Source organism: Megachile rotundata, chromosome 15, assembly GCF_050947335.1.
Source record: "Megachile rotundata isolate GNS110a chromosome 15, iyMegRotu1, whole genome shotgun sequence".
Lineage (NCBI taxonomy): Eukaryota > Metazoa > Arthropoda > Insecta > Hymenoptera > Megachilidae > Megachile > Megachile rotundata.
The window spans coordinates 6,240,004-6,256,896 of record NC_134997.1 but is presented as its reverse complement, the minus strand read 5'-3'; the positions used below and the strand labels follow the sequence as shown (position 1 = coordinate 6,256,896).

Below are 16,893 nucleotides of genomic sequence, written 5' to 3'. Positions count from 1 at the left end.
CAAACTGTAACAAAGTACCTTCAAACCGTTACAAAGTATCTTCAAACCGTCTCAAAGAAAAAGAACAACCACAAAGTACCACAATGATCAGTACCCAGATAAAGAGAAAACGTTGCAAATTCCTCGATAAGAAGTCGAAGATTGAAAGGCAAAGCAACAATTAACTAGGTGGATTCAATTTCACGCGACTTACGGGGGTCGACTTAATTCTCGGCTGTTTTTTCTCGTCGGGCCAATTTGCCGATCCTTTCGTCCCATTTCCATCGCATTGAAACGAAAACCTGCCGGCAGAAGCACCTGTCGTATGGCTACTTTAAGGTAGGCCACGTCGATGATGAACGAACCATTTCATTGGTGAAGGGCTGCAAGGTGTGCATTACAAATGTTACAACAGGTTGTAGCATGTGCCGATAATGACCCAGTATGCTGGCATACCACCTTTCTTTCTTCGTAATTTCATCCGGTATCGTTTGCTAGGTGGATTAACGAGCTTCTTAGTTAATTAACAGTGTGCTGAAGGGATGTAAAATTTTATTTTATTTTGATGATCATGTTTGGGGAAATTGATAATAATAAAATTCATGATTTTACAAGTAATTACTACTAGTTTATTAATTTATTAGTATACTATATGAATTTATATTATTGTATTAATATATTAATTATTATATAACTACTACTTGCTGTATCATAAATTTGAAGTGTTGTTATTTAGAAAGTAATTGAAAGAAAACAATTATTACTAAATTTCTTTTTTATAAACTTATCAAATTATTAACAATTATTTGTATAAACAATATTAACTTCATAAATAATTGACAATTTATGTCTTTTATTAGTTGCAATTTGTTTCATGAAAATTAGACAAAAAAATTGAAGAAAATTTAAATCGATCACAAATTATAAATATTGTACATTAACTTCTATTTTATTAAATTTCTTTTTGATAAATTCATTAAATATTATTAACAATTATTAATATTATAATAATTAATAAAAAAACATTAACTTATGTAATGAAAATTAAATAAAAAAATTAAAGGAAATTTAAATCTATCACAAATAATAAATATTGTACATTAACTTCTTTATTAAATTTCTTTTTGATAAATTCATTAAATATTATTAACCATTATTAATATTAGAAAAATTAATAAAAAAAAATTAACTTATGAAAATTAAATTAAAAACTTGAATGAAATTTAGTTGTTTTGTAAATAATTATTTAACTAACGAAAGAACAGATTTGAGAAAAAGAAAATTCCCACATATTTTCTTTCTAAACAATAAACAAACGCTTTACAACGATTTCTATACAACGAAGATCCATTTTGTGGTGTTTGTATTTAATCAATGACACGGTACAACGTTGTTCTTATACGAGTCACGCACAACGAAGAATTTAAATGCCAGGAAATAGCGGTGACCAAAGGTAGAAGAAGAAAAAGGGGTTTTCAACCCGTGACAAAAGAATAACAATGGTAAACGATGGAAAAAGAAATTGCCGTGAAGAAATAAAGAAGTAAAACAGGTGGAAAGCACCACCTTTCTGTACTGTAATTTGATTGATTAGCGTTGCAGGACTTAATTACTATGACAGATGGTCAGTTACACCAATTACGCTAAAATATTATTTCGAGAGATATGATGCAAAAGATGATTGCCATGAAATAAATAATTGGCGATTACATTTAAAATTTGAGGGAGAAATATTTATTTCACCTGTTCGTTTTATATTTACTTTTTTTGTTTGGAAAGTATGAATTTTTGAATAAGAATGGGTAATAACAGTAAGAAAATAACAATAAACGACTACAAGTAATTAAACAAATTTCTTTAATGAAAATTTGTGATATTGCTAATTTGAAATACTTTAAGAAGGTCTAACAAAAAATTGTAATTAGAATTGACAGTAATTACACTGCCAATTTAACATGCAATTAAATGAATACTGCATAATAAAAACTGAAGTTCAAATAATTATGTAGCTCATTTAATTGAGAATTGATAATGGACATGTAAGTCATAACTAAATTTTTTGTGGCTAATAAGGTGGAAGTTGAAATAATTAAGGAAGTTAAAGTTAACAGTAAAATAATTTAAAAAATTTTGAAATTAAAAATGAAACAATTCAAGAAGATAAAATTAAAAAAGTAAAATAATTAAAAAGTTAAAATTGTAAAATGGAAATAATTTAAAAAATTGAAGTGAAAGATGAAATAATTAAAGATGTTAAAATTAGAAAAATGAAATAATTAAAGAAGTCAAAATTATAAAAGACAAATTAATTTAAGTTAAAATTGAAATAATGAAAAAAGTTAAAATTCGAAAAATAATAATTAAAGAAGTTAGTTAAAATTGAAATAATAAAAAAAGTCAAACTGAAAAATAATTAATAAAATCAAAGTTAGAATCAAAATAATTAAACAAGCCAAAATTAAAAAATGAAAACAATTGAAAATGTTAAAATTATAAAAGCAAAATAATTGAAAATGTTAAAATTGCAAAAGCAAAATAATTAAAAAGGTCAAAGTTAAAAGCAAAGAAGTTAAAAAAAGTGAAAGTTCGATTCAAACTAGCTAAACGAATGTTTCAAAAATGTATTAAAATTTAAAAAAAAAATATAGGAGATTATTAAGAATAATAGTAGTGACGATATTTTATTCGAAAAAGAAGGAACCGAGGTACAAACAAAACGGGCTACATAAAGCGTGTCACAAGCGAAAGGTAGCAGCTCCGAAGACAGCTGTCTGACTACCTACGGTATTCATCTACTGCGAATTTCACTCGAGCCGTACTGTGAACTTCTGGCAATTTACATATGAATCTCTTGGGATGAGACTAAAATATCAGCAGTATGCATTTCTGTACGTGCAATCTATTATATTATCAAGTTTAAACGCATTTAATATCATTGTGTAAATTCTGCAGTCTCTAAACCTCTAAAAAAATTAGCCTCTAAATTAACCTCCAAATTAGTCTCTAAAGAATTATCAAAACGAATGATAAAATTTAGGCGACAGTAAATATAAAAGTAACATTGTTAAATTTTAAAGTAACATTATACAAATCGTGCAGTCTCTAAATTAACCTGTAAACAAATTAGTCTCTAAATTAACCTCCAAATTAGTCTCTAAAGAATTATCGGAACGAATGATAAAATTTAGGCGACAGTAAATATAAAAGTAACATTGTCAAATTTTAAAGTAACATTATACAAATCGTGCAGTCTCTAAATTAACTTTTAAACAAATTAGTCTCTAAATTAACCTCCAAATTAGTCTCTAAAAAATTATCAAAACGAATGATAAAATTTAGGCGACAGTAAATATAAAAGTAACATTGTCAAATTTTAAAGTAACATTATACAAATCGTGCAGTCTCTAAATTAACTTTTAAACAAATTAGTCTCTAAATTAACCTCCAAATTAGTCTCTAAAGAATTATCGAAACGAATGATAAAATTTAGGCGACAGTAAATATAAAAGTAACATTGTCAAATATTAAAGTAACATTACACAAATCGTGCAGTCTCTAAATTAACCTCTAAACAAATTAGCCTCTAATTAACCTCCAAATTAGTCTCTAAAGAATTATCAAAACGAATGATAAAATTTAGGCGACAGTAAATATAAAAGTAACATTGTCAAATTTTAAAGTAACATTATACAAATCGTGCAGTCTCTAAATTAACTTTTAAACAAATTAGTCTCTAAATTGACCTTTAAACAAATTAGTCTCTAAATTAACCTCCAAATTAGTCTTTAAAGAATTATCAAAACGAATGATAAAATTTAGGCGGCAGTAAATATAAAAGTAACATTATACAAATCGTGCAGTCTCTAAATTAACCTCTAAACAAATTAGTCCCTAAATTAACCTCCAAATTAGTCTCTAAAGAATTATCGAAACAAACGATAAAACTTTAGATGACAGTAAATATTAAAGTAACATTGTCACAAAAGAAACTGACCGATATAATTTTAACAGTATTATATTCATGCGTTGGTTGTTGAATTAACAGAATTATAGAAACGCGATAAAATAAAAATAAAATATAAAATGTTGAATTTACCGCTACTGATATCATTTCAAGTTTACATTAGACATGAAACATTTCACGTTATTAGAATATACGCAAAAATTGTCAAATAGCAAGCACCTGTTCTGACCCGCATAAATTTCCACGAATGGTCAAAATGGAATTGAACCAGTTGCTCAGAAATTTCACTCGTCGTTTTACTCTTACTTTTTATTAATTTTATGATGGCAACAGGTTTACCTTAGGAACGTCGTGACTGGTCTATGATATAGCTAGCTTCGCTTTTGTAAAAGAACATTTCGTTCCGCGTCCGTGCATCCATGCAGCCGATGGCCTTGAGGTATGATTAAAAATCGTTGTGCGGTTTGACCGCATAATTTCGTTAGCATTTACATCATCCACTTTCTTACGATACAGGTTATTAGCGAATTAATCGATACTGGGACTTCAGAGGGGACAGATTTGAGTATTCTGATATTTGCAAGTAGAAAGCTGGAAATTCGAAATCAAATTGACGATTTGGAAAGGTAACGGGACAAAATTTTATTTCCATATTCTGAGTTGGGTTGAAATCACGCGACTGGGACCTTTAGAGATCCTGTCAGAAATTGTGAGGAATAATTTAAAAATATATAAGGCAAAATTAGACTTCTAAGGTTTGATGTAACCAAAGGGTTTTTAATATAAAATTAGAAATAAGTGAAAGGTGGAAGAAAATTAGAAATAATTTAAAAATAGATATAACGCAAAATTAGTCTTCTAAAATTATACATAGCAAAAAATTAGACTTCTAAAATTAGATATAACCCAAAGTTAGACTTCTAACTTAAAAATAGAAATAACTGAAAAATGGAAGAAAATTAGCCATAATTTAAAAATAGATATAAGCCAAAATTAGACTTCTAAAATTTGATGTAACCAAAGGGCTTTTAATGCAAAACTAGAAATAAGTGAAAGGCGGAAGAAAATTACAGATTAATTTAAAAATAGATATAACGCAAAATTAGTCTTCTAAAATTAGATATAACCCAAAGTTAGACTTCTAACCTAAAAATAGAAAAAACTGAAAAATGGAAGAAAATTAGTTATAATTTAAAAATAGATATAAGCCAAAATTAGACTTCTAAAATTAGATATACCCCAAAATCAGACTTCTAACCTAAAATTACCAATAAATTAAAAGTAAAAAAAAGTCAATGTAACCCAAAATTAGATATAACTCAAAAATAGACTTCTAACCCAAAGTGCGAAACAACTGAAAAGTGAAAGAAAATTAGAAATAATTTGCTAGTTTCATTGAAGGCAAGTTCGCAATTTATCCTTCCTGGCGAGTTCAAGGAACAAAATGGATTAAAAGCAAGGCGGACGCACAATGATTAAGCGTAACAGAACTATCGCGTGCCTAACTGGTGGATTCAACTTGTTATCGGTTAAAATCATCAGGCTCGTGAACATCCGCATCGGCAACCAACTATATCGAGCCCGAACACGTTCATGGAACACGGCGATCGAGAATTATACGGGATAGAAAGGCCTAACGATCGACGAAACATAGAAAGGATTAATTAATTGCTGATTAATAGTCGAAATAATTGCAGAGAAAAGCAAGAGGAATTGCCTGGATCGTTAATCCGGCTTATTAATACGGGAAACGCGACAAGATCTGCATGCATAATTATCTGCGGGCAGGTGATGGTTGACGCTTTTTTTCGTAACGTGTGTTCTTTGTGTCCTCATCAAGATTCTTTTTACTCGGGCTTTTGTTACGGCTTAAGGTTTATTTTAGCTAAGTTCAAGTTTCTAAACTTTTTGGATACACATATGTGAGTATATAGTTAGGTTTTTTAGGAGTATTTGGTGGAACATTTCAAGTTTTGGTTATTGTAGTTTATTAGCTTTTTTTTTTAGTTATCTGTAAACTACAAAATTGTTTTCGTCTGTGATGAATTTGATCGAATTTCAGTGATGTGTTGAAATGTGATTTTGATCAAATTTTAGTGATGGGTTGAAACGTGATTTGATCAATAGTGAGTTTTGTCAAATTTTAGTGATGGGTTGAAACGTGATTTGATCAAATCAAGAGTGAGTTTGATCAAACTTCAAACTTCTATGTACACAAGATGTAATCTTGAAGGGCTTTTAAAAGCCACTGAATTAATCCTTCAAATCATTAAAATAAATAAAACTGAAAGTCAGATTATCATACGACACAACATAACCTAAATTGATTAAAACATTATTTTAGAAATCCCAGAAGTTAAGTATAAATACATATGAACTTAACTTATTTTATGGAATCATCATATCATACAACTTAACCTTGAATTATTAAAGAGTTAAAATGAGTTAAGAGTTAAAACCTTGAGTTAAAATGTTAACTTAACAAGATCATCATATCACACAACTTAACCTAAAATTATTAAAACACATACAGTAAACTACACAAATAGTACCAAACTTGCTCCACATATAACTTTTGAACTAATAGATTCTAACATTCAAAATAATATTTTATCTATGATTATTGCATACTAAAATTAGTTGAATACTACCAGATTAATTTAATAACACCTTAGTTAATACTAACTAATTAATCTTAATTTATATTAGCATTAATAATATTATCAGATGCAAAAAAAGTGAAAGATAAGTTACATATATTTTTCTGCAAAAATATGGAATTTTATCTCAAAATCTAGGACACCATGGAACCAAGGAAATCCTTTTATTTCAATTACCAATTCCAGCCAACCTGGCGATCGAATCAGCTCAGGTAGCACCTGATATTCAACGATCAACAGGTGACGCTTTCCACAGCAATTATGAAGCACCTGGCGCACATTCGCGCAAACACACGTGCTACGTGTATTCAGATCGCTTTCACAGCTTCCTCTTCTCAGGAAGACGAGAACGGAAGTCTTCTTTAAGGATCTCTCACGAGGTGCGCTAGGGTGCAATGTACGCTTCCGTTGTATAAGGACAAGTGGGAAAACATGTGAGAATTTAGAGATCAAGTTCTTGGCTATTTGAAGATTTATCATTTTTGAGGTTTGTGGATTTATAGATTTTTAGATTATAAATTTGTGAATATATTTATTTATTTTTAGATTTATTAATTGTAGTCATGAGTTTGTGGATTTATGGATTTGTAGATTTGTAGGTTTAAAATTATTATATTTTTAGATTTCTATATTCTTAAATTTTAGATTTTTAGATTTCTAAATTTCCAAATTCCTGAAGTCTTAAACACAATTTCCAAACTTTTAAGTTTCCAAATTTTGAATTCTAAAATTTTCAATTCCCCTATTTCTCTTATTTCCAATACTTCACCTTCCCATATTTTAAACTTTTCAAATTTCCAAAGTTATAAACTCTCAAAGTATTCCTAAATTCCCCAAATTCTAAGATCCCTAATCTTCTACCTATCAAAAGTCCCAAACATCCAAACCTCCAAATTCCCAATTTCCCAAATCTCCAATCACTTCCAAACACATTCCAAAACTGGAATCAAAACTCTTTGATTCAAATCACTCTTCAAAAACAATTAAAGCACCCTAAAAAACTGATTATCTCCGCAAGGAAGCTTCTATTCGAGTGATTTTCCCTAGGGAAACCAGATTCGTTCTCTGTAGAGCTCGAAGTCGAGCATCGGTCCGGCGGGGTTTCCTTGGCCGCGAAGGAAGAAAGGGGTGTTCGCATTGAGAGATGCAGCTGGCAGTGCCCGGGGCCCGGTGCAGCCCTCAAAGAACCAGGATGCCGTCAGCGACGACGACGATCGACGCACCTGGCCCTCACCTGCTCCCTTCCTTTCTGTGGCTTCTGCAGCGGACACCATGCAACAGGACAGCCGGCCGGAATTCGCTTTTATGGGTATTTTCGCGTGATCCAAAGTGTCGCGACGCAATCCCGTATCCTGTCTACTCGCATGGGCTTGCGAAACCTTTCTTTTTTTAACGCGACACAAACTTTTAGGGGCGCATGGGAAGCTGATTTATGCTGATGCTTGGGAACTGGGATGCTTCCTGTATCACGTGGATGACTCTTTTTTTATTTTTTTTAGGTTGTTTTTATTTTAGTTTAGTCTATTTTAGTTTAGATAGTTTATGACAGGATTTAATTTTTTAGGATGTTATTTGGTTAAGATAGTATTTACTTGTTTATGGGGGTATTCTTTTGGTTAAAATGGTATTTATTTGTTTAGGTAGTACTTATTTTTTTAGGGTATTTTTTATGTGGTTATATTTATTTGTTTAGGTAGTATTTATTTGGTTAAGGTAGTATTTATTTTTTTAGGGTATTTTTTATGTGATGAAGATATTTATTTTTTTTTTATGGTATTATTTATGTGCTGGGATATTATTATTATTACTTTTTTTTAAAGACATTACTTATGTGGAGGAGATATTTATTTATTCAGTAGAAGTAATATTCATTTATTTATATATTTACAGTATTATTTATTTAACTGCCTACATTTTTACTTAGTGTGCTGTTTATTTAATCACTCAGTATATTCTTTGATTATCTATTTATTTGGGTTATTATACATACATGTATGTGTGTGTGTATAGTTAAAGTATTATTCATGTAGGATATCATTTATTTACTTATGTAGAGTATTTTTAATTTTTTTACGACATTATTTATTTACATTATTTATTTAGTTCTTTTTTTACAATATTATAGATATAGTCACTATAGTACATGAGTATAGTGTATAGTCTCCATAGTATAACTACTATGGCTATAATGACTACTATAATAACTATGAAATATCATTATTAAATAAATGTAATAATACTACTAATCAATAAATAATACTACAATGTAATAATATTGTATATCAATATTAAATGTGTAATAAAAGGGTGTTACCCTTGTTCCTCCCCTAACCAACTTCACCCCCAGAGTTTCTATTTTGTCACCATCATTAGCACCCCACCCTCGAAATGTTCCCCCATTTCCGGGGTGGTCGGTGAATTCCGTCATTTTATCCGGTGTCTGTCGATCGATAAACTTTTTCGTGCCTGTTGCACGCGTGCCGGTGCATGTGCATTCCAGCGTGGTGCAGGTGCACCACGCCCTCAGCTACCACCTTCCTGTTTATTTTCCAATGATTAGTCAGTGGTCTCTCCCTCCCCCTTTCCTTTTTTCGCTGTTTTTACTTTTTTATTACACGACTGGACGAACGCGGGGAACAACACACCGTCTGCAACGAGTTTATTGCCGCAGGGGTGACGGAATTGGCCTCAAAACAGCAATTACCCTTTCAACGTTTCGACTGTTTTACGCGACGATTATCTGCTCGTGCACCGGGTTTTTTTGGCTATCTAACCACGTGTTTGACTCTGAGGGAAGGGTTGAATCAAGGTGTTTGGTTAAAATGATATTTTAAAGAGTTGACTGCGGAATTTGATTTTAGGTGTTTAAGCACATGTATACTTCCAAAGGTTAATTATTTTGTTTTATTTTAACAATTTTAGTAAAAAGTTAAAGGTAAAAATTTGAGTAAAAAATTGAAGGTTCAAATTTGAGTAAAAAATTGAAGGTTCAAACTTGAGTAAAAAATTGGAAGTTTAAATTTGAGTAAAAAGTTGAAGATTAAAATTTAATTAAAAATATAAAGAATAAAATTTAAGTAAAAATTTAAAGGTTAAATATAAAGGTTGAACATCACACGTTGATATTAAATTTCGACCGAATCAGCAATCATTTTTCCAAGAAACAAACAATTTTGATTACGCTCTCATTGATCGTTCTTCAAACGAGATGGCAGATACTTTTGTGTACAATATGATAATGAGATATCGTGCACCATTTTAATACAACCGTCGGATTTGGGTCACTAAGCTGCTAATGATCCGAAGTCATTAAACGTATAATGCATCTCTGAATATCCGTCATTTAGATAAATGGAACAAATATGAGAATGTTTACCGTTACAAGGGAAAATTCTGTATTTATATACATTGTTCTACCCTAATACACTGTCAGATTTCCGAATGTTAAAGTTATCAAAGGTTTAGCTTTTAAACCGATAACCTCCCACATTCTCATCGCTGATTGCGAGATACGTAAACAAAGACATTAAACAGCTGTAGTTACGCAATTAGTGTCAAGATTAGTGGAACTAAAACATAATTTTAACAATGTCAATTATATATGTAACTGGTTGTTAAATTAACCAAAGAATTTCGCTGATATTTGTTTTACTATTCACTTGTCAGTTGCGTCAGTCGGACCTAATCATAGCTACAATATTAAAACAAAGAAAAAAAGAAATGTCAACTTTGTATTCAATACTTGACTATGTAGATTATAATTGGACAAATTGCAAAATGAAACGTGTTAAAAATTTGAGCAAGATTTGTCGAGCAAGATTTGTCAGTTGAAGAGGGTGCGTCATATGTGGAACATGTAAGGCACATATGTAATACAAATAAAGTAATGTTGACATAAAAGAAACTGATTAGCTATATAATTTTAACATTACTAACACTTGTTAACAACATTAATACATGTAAATCCTTGCTAATATCGTGACACACTCGTGACGCACCTCGCAGTTCATACGTGACATGAGACTCATATGTTCATCATATGTAATTGGATTTTGCGTTCAACTCTAATTGTAATCTTCGCAAAAGAAACTGATTAGCTACATAATTTTGACGTTACTAACACTTGTTAACAACATTAATACATGTAGATCCTTGTTAATATCGTGACACACTCGTGACGCACCTTGCAGTTCATACGTGACATGAGACTCATATGTTCATCATATGTAATTGGATTTTGCGTTCAACTCTAATTATAATCTTCACAATCACGGATCATTGAATACAAAACATTGTCTTTGCGTTGTTGTAATAATTAGTGAGCTTTGTATATGTGAGTTATGTACATAACTGCCTGGAAAATTGTAGGGTAAGGCGTTATATTTATATCTTGAATTTACCAAAGAGTCCTTAATACGATCTGATGATGTAAAGTACTAAAAAAATTTCAAATTCAACCTCCTCAAAAGTTGCACCTAAAATTACCAAATATTTTCTATATTTTTCTACAAGTTAATTTACACGTTATATCAATGTATACATGTTTTGAACGCGTAGAACATTCCGCATCAGGCAGTGTCAAATTCAGCTGGAAGAAATCGCAGGAATTTTGCGAACGCAGCATCGAAACGCAAGAATTCGTAAGGAATCTACGTGGTTGAGAAATCAGAGACAGTCTGGAGGGTTTTAAATGGCCGTGATGGCCAGTGTCTCGGCCTGAATATCTTTTCGAGTACATATACGTACACGAAAGCGTAACCGGGCAAGCAAGCGATAGCCTGAGCAAGCCTAAATAGATAACAGCTGATAGGAGGGCACGTTATTTAATTTCCAGCCATTTTCGAGTGTCTCGATTGCGGTCTGGTATCTTGGAAATTCTAGGGATTTTTCACTGATTCGAGATCTTCGTAGTTCGTGATTAAGAAATAGTGGGCTGGGTTAAGTTGATAAGAGTTGATTCTCGACTGTGAAGAATTTGAGGAATGGTCGGTTGAATGGAGGGCAGATATTTATGGTTTTTATGTATAGGGTGTTCAGTTTATTATATAGCATGTTTCAAATGCAGAGATAAGAGAAAAATGCTATATTAACGCATTGACATGTTATCTACATATGAATGTCCCATACTTGTATTATTAAAAAACCTTGTATTATTATTATTAAAAAAAATAATTCGTATTATTGTAAATTTGTATTATTCATAAAATATTGACTGAAACACATTAAACATAACATCAATTGACTTCTTTGAAGTTTACCCAATTTTTAACTTGCTTTCAAATAATTTTTAACTAATTATACTGTATTTTGTTAAATTTTAGTATTAAAGGAAAAGTAATTTACTGAAAACTCACCATAGTAAACAGTAAAATTGTATAATCCTAACTTTACATTTTCAGCTAATTCGTCGACATTTTCGAACAGTCCAATTTCACAAAATAAAATTGTATCATTGTTACCATAATTTACTAGATTCTACCTTTTCTAATAGGAAATTCTTGCGACGTCCGAGACTAGAACGCTCGGTCTAGAAATCGAAAGAAACGCGAATTCCAAAGACTATTTTTGGACGAAGACTTAGTAATTTTTCCACGACAATGATTCACGAGACTAGGCAAGTTATATTGGAGCGTCGATTTAGAACGCATAGAATTATTCAGAGAGTCATATTGTCACCGTTCGTTTCAATTTCACCGATTGTGAGTCACCGTGGCTAAAAAAAACATTCGAAATTATATTTTTTTTAGCTCGAGTCCCTTTAGGTTTATACATTATGTAACTACACGAAATCCTTTTGATAACGATGCTTCCTTTTATCTGATAACGGACACATTTTGTACTTTGACTTTTAACAAAATGACTGTGCAAGATTAGATAATAAAATGCGTTTTGAAAATTAACTCGCAAAATTGGAGGTACTCGAGTGCGATTTCGATCGGTTTCTTTAAATTAATCCGAGAAATTTAATCATATCTTTGATGTTTGAAAAGCTTTTAATGCATTTATCGGAGGTTATGTAAGCAATTTTAATAAACATATTTATTTACAATTTTTTATAAGTACAAGCTTGAACCGTTGTCCTCTACTCCCCCTGAAAGCCATCGTTTGACAGTTTTTCTTAAATATCTTCGAAAATGTTGATTTTAGAGGAAAAAGTTATAAACAAAAAATGAAGCTTTTTAAAAGTTCTACAAGAAAGATTATATACATTTTTTACGTAAACCCATTACTTTGGCTATCATGAAAGAAAGTAGTCGAAGTATCCTGGACAGAAATCAAACCACACCGAGATATTTTAAGCCACAACAGCCAAAATAATAGATTTACGTCAAAAATGTATATAACCTTCTTTGTAGAACTCTTTGTAAACTCCATTTTTTGTTTGAAACTTTTTGCTCTAATATCAATATTTTCAGATATATCTGGTAAGAACTGTAAAAGACTTTGAATGGTGCTGAGGAACGAGTTGGGAACATTTAATAGTATTTGTTATAACAACCAAAACAATAGGTTTAGGTGAAAAATATATGTATAACCATTTTTGTAGACCTTTCTACGAGCTTCATTTTTTGTTTCAAACTTTTTTCTCTAAAATTAATATTTTCAGATATATTTGGTGAGAACTGTAAAAGGCTTTGAAGGCTAAGTAGCAAACGTGGCTCTGCTACCAAAAATCCTTTCAAGGACTTTCTTTCCTAATCAAGGGTGAGCTTTGGTTATAATTTGATCCAATGAGGGCTATTTCAGTATTCTACTGTTCAACTTGCAGAAGGTATTTAAATGTCAGGCTCACGTGGCTAGAGATACCTGTACTTGCACAAATAAACACACATCATAAATACACGCATGTACACATAGCAAACACTATCGAACAGTAGGAGATTATTTACACGAGCGATTGTTGTGCTACGAGAAGGGCTATGAGTGAATGACCTCTTACTGTTTTGTAACTGTTGTCTCTCTGTACGAACACACACGTGTACATATGTCATGTGCGCCCTGATTGTGAGTCAGCTGTTCGTTCAATTGTCTATACTATGGATTATACTAAGCACTCTATGAACACTTAATTTTCAATTTTTTATATTTTATACTTGTTATTTTTTATATTTGCTATAGTTTATTGTTACTATATTTTAAGCTTGATATATTTTTATTTTGTTATATATTTAACTTGATATATTTTTATTTTGTTATATTTTAAAATTGATATATTTTGATTTTGTTATATTTTAAATTTGATATATTTTTATTTTAAATTGATTAAAAAAAATATTATGATTAAATGTTAACTATTTTTAGAATTTCTAGAATTTTTTCCCAACTTCTTAGTATTTCTTTCATTTTTCATATGTACTAAAAATATACATATATTCTACTTATATCGACAGAATTTATTATAAATAATATTATTGTCTCCGATCATCACAAATCATAAAACTGAAGCATATAACTATACAGGTTAACTTTAAATTCCATGAATGTCAAACGGGGCAAATAAAATAAACCCAAAACACGTAAGAAGGTATGATAATCGATAATGTTATCGACGGTACCGTTTATCAGTCGTTCAAGATTCGGTAATTTAACGGTTTCGTCGAGGAACGACAATATAATAGAGTCAGTGTTCTGTCTATTCAAAACCGTTTTGCCAAATGGTCGGGAAAGAAGTGTACCGTAAATTTCTCCTATGAAAGTTTCATGGCATTAACATACGAGCACGCGAATCGATACAGCTTGCGATACATTTTAACGACAAGAGGGAATTCACGGCACTTCGCACCACTGACTGCGTGTTTGATCCAGCTGATGATTTGCTTCCGATCGTAAACACGATCATACCAAAATAACAAGGGGACGAATATCTCGTACATTTCTGACCTTTGAAATGTTCGAATGACCTATACAAAGTTCCAACTGAATGTTATAATTCAAACAATTACATATTGATCCACTTAATTTCAGGAATTAAATGTGGAATCAACAGTTAAGTCAGGTATTTAGCTCTAAGCTTAAGGTGGAACACCTCTGATCGTTTCCGTATCTCGAGCGCTAAACCTACGGGCGTATAATGCGCACATAATTTGAAATTAAAAATGAATAAACAAACGGCGGAAGGTAAATTAGTGCACACGCAGATTCTTTGTCTCGATAGAAAGCAACACGGATGTCGAAGAGATCTTGACAAATTTTGTAATTTAAAAAAGAAAACTTGCGAATGGGTCGGCGTACTGTGTCGATACTTACGTCCACCGTACGGTAAAATGCTGGTTATAACGCGTGATTTCACGTAACGATAGTAATGTATTCGTAGCTTCGTTCGATCAATATAAACTAGTCCTAAGGGACTCCACCGTCGCGCTGTATTGTTTCTATCACCGATACGTACACTTGGTAGCAACGTAGGCTTCCCTTCGATCAGAACACCTATGTAAATTTCACAATTTTTTTATTTCTAAATTTTCTAGTTTCCAAATTCCTGAATTCTCGAATTTCAAAATTCCCAGTTCCTCCAATTTTCTGAACTTCAAAATTCCTAAATTGCTAGATTTATGAATATCACAGTTGTTATGTTTCTCCAGAACCAAATTCTCTTGGTCTTCAAATTCGTATGTTCCTAAACTGGACTTCCGATTCTCTTGATAGTTAAATACTGGATCACAACATCTCTAGATTCTCAAATTTTTGAAATGTAAAATTTCCAAATTTCTAAATCAACTAATTTCTGATTTCAAAGTCCCTAGATTCCAAAATCCCTAGATTCGAAAGTCTCTAAACTCAAAAGTCCCCAGACGCGAAAATCCCCAGACTCGAAAGTTCCTAGTTTCCAAATTCCCCAAATACTAAAATCCCTATATTCCAATTTTCCCAAATACCAAATCCCTAGATTCTAAATTCCCCAAATACCAAAGTCCCTAGATTCCAAATTCCCCAAATACCAAAATCCCTAGATTCCAAATTCCCCAAATACCAAAGTCCCTAGATTCAAATTCCCCATGTACGAAAATCCCTAGATTCCAAATTCCCTAAATTCCAAAATCCCAAAATTGCAAATTCCTCAAACACCAAAATCCCTATATTCCAAATTCCCAAATACCAAATCCGTAGATTTCAAATTTCCCAAATGCCAAAATCCCTAGATTCTAAATTCCTCAAATTCCAAAATCCCTTAATTGCAAATTCCCCAGACATCAAAATCCCTATATTTCAAATTCCCCAAATACCAAATCCCTAGATTTCAAATTCCCCAAATACCAAATCCCTAGATTTCAAATTCTCCAAATACCAAATTCCTAGATTTCAAATTCCCCAAATACCAAAATCCCTAAATCCCAAATTCCCTACGTTCAAAAATCACTAGATCCATAAATTCACCTATTCACAAATTTTCAAGTGCATAAATTTCTAATTTCTAAATTTTTTAATTCTGCAAATGTCTTGCGGTTGATAAATTCCGGAGCTAGAATTTACGAAATTGCTGCATTTAATAATTTTGTAAATTATATAAGCGTACAAAAATTGTATCACTCTTTTAATATTTTAGTATATCTTTTTTTCAATCAAATTTGTGTTTAGTGCTTATCGTTACTTTAAAACGTTTGTATGTTATTCTCTGATTAATCGTATTTTATGTTCAACCGAAAATTGCATTTTAAATGACCATAAATATAGCGTTAACGTGTCCGCATATTCTACAATGTTATTTGTCTGCGCCCGAACGTGTTAAATTAATTTCCTAGAACAGAGTCCCGTTTCTTTGTTGATTCGGCAAAGAAAGCTGAACCGGTTTTTATCGCTAATTTATCACACGGAGATCTCTTTTTGTGGAGCAAGAAAGTGGAAGATATCAACCACATGATTGCGCCGAAAACCTACTCACGGCTGTTCTACCTGAGAGTTTATCGTGCACGGAGGTGCAATTAACGATAAGCACGGCGCGTTTTCATTAACGCGTAGTCTTTTATCAGTGGAAGGTAATAGTGTGTACCAACAGGATTTTTGTTCTTTCCGTTATTATCGATAGTCCGGGAACACAGGACATTATAATTAGTATGCGAAATGACAACTATTTTATTCTTGAAGTGATAAATTTCGTAATTACAGTGTACAAATATATTAATTTATTAGTATGTCTAAATTTTCTAAAAATTTATCTGTTCTAAATATTTTAAGTTTCATAATTGAAAATTTGTAATTGTCAAAGCTTCTAAACTTCAAGTTCTGAATTTTTACAAACTTTCATAATTCTAAACTGAGCGTAGTTTGACAGTCCGCCATTTTGTATTAGAA

At 31.3% G+C, this 16,893-nt stretch overlaps 1 protein-coding gene across 1 annotated transcript in view; it reads right to left on the bottom strand.

Annotated features, from left to right (window-relative positions):
* The window catches only part of CycD (cyclin D), a 77,247-nt gene that overhangs the window by 45,166 nt on the left and 15,188 nt on the right, over positions 1 to 16,893 (bottom strand). The window lies entirely within an intron of this gene.